This window comes from Cavia porcellus, unplaced genomic scaffold, assembly GCF_034190915.1.
Source record: "Cavia porcellus strain 051 isolate PalLab524CR breed Dunkin Hartley unplaced genomic scaffold, mCavPor4.1 scaffold_17, whole genome shotgun sequence".
Classification (NCBI taxonomy): domain Eukaryota; kingdom Metazoa; phylum Chordata; class Mammalia; order Rodentia; family Caviidae; genus Cavia; species Cavia porcellus.
The window spans coordinates 43,802,219-43,805,447 of NW_026947500.1; positions in this window are offsets into that span (position 1 = coordinate 43,802,219).

Here is a 3,229-nt window from a genome sequence, read left to right on the forward strand (position 1 = left end):
AATTTCAAGCCAAGACAGATTAAGAGATATACGGAAGGTCACTACATTTTCATAAAGGGAACAATCCAAGAGGAAGAGATAACAATCATAAATGTGTATGCAACAAATACCAGTGCACCCAACGATATAAAAAGTTACTGGGCTGGGGATTTAGCTCAGTGGTATAAGCACTTGCCTGGCAAGCATGAGGTTGTGAGTTCAATCCTTGGTACCAAAAAAAAAAAAAAAAAAGAATTACCAACAGACATGAAAAGTCAAATAAACCCTAATACAATTGTATTGGGAGACCTCAATACTACACTGTCTCAAAATGACAAATCAACTAGACAACAAAATCAATAATGAAATATTAGAACTAAATCAAACTTTTGAACAAACGGGTTTAGTAGATGGCTATAGAGTGTTCTACCCCACAACATCAGAATACACAGTCCCAACTGCACATAGGACATTCTCCAAAATAGACGATATACGGACTCACAGAACATGCTTAAGTAAATGCAAAGGAATGGAAATTATCCCATGCATAATATCAGACCACAGTGCAACGAAACTGGAAATCATACCAAAGGAAACCACAAGAACATCATAAACACATGGAAATTTAAAAGCATCCCACTGAACAACCAGTGGGTCACAGATGAAATTAAAGAGGAAATTAGACAGTTCTTACAGTTTAATAATGATAGTACAACATATCAGAACTTACAGGAAGGGCCAGGGATCTAGCTCAGTGGTATAAGCACCTGCCTGGCAAGTGTGAGGTTGCGACTTTGATCCCCAGTACCAAAACAAAACAAAAAGCATAACTTGTGGGACACAATGAAAGCAATAAATACCTATCAGGAAAACAAAGCAAACACACATAAATAATTTAACATTGAACCTCAAATTGCTAGAAAAAGAAGAGCAGGCTAAGCCAAAAGCCCATATGAGGCAGGAAATTATAAAGATCAGAGCAGAAATTAATACACTGGAGACTAGAAAAATATAAAGAATGAATAAGTCAAAGAGTTAGTTCTTTGAAACATTAAATAAAATTGACAATAGCCAACCTTATCCAAAAAAAGGAAAGAAAAGACTCCAATTCACACAATTAGGAATGAAAAGGGTGAAATCACAACAGATCCTACAGAAATCCAGAAGATCATCTCTACCTAATTTGAAAACTTGTATTCTAGTAAGATGGAAAATACAGAAGAAATGGACAAATTCCTAGATACATATGAATTATCAAAGCTGAATCAAGAAGATATAAAAAATCCTAAGTAAACCATTATTAACAAATGAAACTGAAGATATAATTGAATACCTACCAACAAAGAAAAGCTCAGGTCCTGCCAGATTCACTGCTGAATTCTACAAGAAATTTAGAGAAGACCTAACACCACTACTCCTCAAAATCTTTAATGAAATTGAAAGAGAAACAATACTTCCAAATTCATTCCTAGAAGAAAGCATTACCCTGATATCAAAACCAGAGAAGGACACAACTTAGAATTACAGGCCAATCTCCCTAATGAATGTCAATGCAAAAGTCCTCAATAAGATACTGGCAAACAAACTGCAGCAAATCATCAAGGAAATTATTCACCATGATCAAGTGGGATCCATCTCAGGGATGCAAGGATGGTTCAACGTATGTAAATCCATAAATGTAATACACAATATTAACAGAGTCAAGGACAAAAATCATATGACCATCTCAATAGATGCAGAAAAAGCTTTTAATAAAGTCCAGCACCTATTTGTGATAAAAACCCTATAGAAAATTGGAGTAGATGGTCTCTGTCTCAATCTGATAAAAGCCATCTATGACAAACCAGTAACCAACATCATACTAAGTGGATGAAAACTGAAAGCATTCTCTCTAAAATCAGGAACAACGCTCTTATTCAATATAGTCTTGGAAACTTTAGCTGGATCAATTAGACAAGAGAAACAAATAAAAGGAAAAAATATACAAAAAGAAGAAGTTAAACTATTGTTATTTGCAGAGGACATGATACTCCACTTAAAAGGCCTCAAAATATCCACCAAAAGACCTCTGGATTTAATAAGTGAATTCAGTAACTTAGCTCGTTACAAAGTCAACACCCAAAAATCAGTAGCCTTCCTGTACATGAATAACAAAGTCACTTTGAGGGGAATCAGGGAAACAATACCTTTTACAATAGCATCCCCAAAAATGAAATACCTAGGTATCAGTCTAACAAGGGAAGTAAAAAACCTCTACATTGAAAACTACAGTATTCTGAAAAAGGAGATTGAAGAGGATATTAGAAAATGGCAAGATAACCCACGCTCTTGGGTAGGAAGAACCTATGTAGTGAAAGTGGCCAGACTGCCAAAACTGTTATACAGATTCAATGTATTTCCAATCAAAATTCCAATAGCATATCTCACAGAATTAGAAAAACCAATCCTCTAATTCATCTGGAACTAGAAGAGACCTAGAATAGCAGAGGCAATCCTGGGACATCACAATCCCTGACTTGAAATTATACTGTAATTTCAAGCTACTCTGATAAAAGTGTGGTACTGAGAAAAAAAAAAAAAACAGACCTGGAGATGAATAGAATAGATTAGAAGACACAGACACATGAAGCCACCTTATCTTTGACAAAGACCTTCACTGGAAGAAGGATAGCCTTTTTAATAAATGGTGCTGGATGGGGCTGGGGATTTAGCTCAGCGGCATAAGCGCCTGCCTTGCAAGCAGGCAGTCGTGATTTTGACCCCTGGTACTGATAAAAACGAAAAAGACAAAAAAAAAAAAAAATGGTGCTGGAAATAAATGGTGCTGGAAAAACTGGCTCCACACATGCTGAAGATCAAAACTGGGCCAATATCTTTCACCATGCACTAAGCTAAAATTAGAGAGGATCAAAGACCTTTTTTTTTCATTTTTATCGGTACCAGGGATCGAACTCACGACTGCCTGCTTGCAAGGCAGGCGCTTATGCCGCTGAGCTAAATCCCCAGCCCCTGGATCAAAGATCTTAATATTGAAACAGAAACATTAAATCTGATGGAAGATAAAGTAGGTAAAACTCTTTTTTTTAAAATTTTATTTAAGGAGAAAAAGAAAAAGGCTACAAGTTATACAGAATTTCAGAAAAAAAATAAACAGTGGGAAATCACTAGTTAATGGATTACATATTGTCATCTTAGAAATATTTGTTCAAGTTACAAAATTAAAGCATATAAAGTGGACATTCAAACAGTG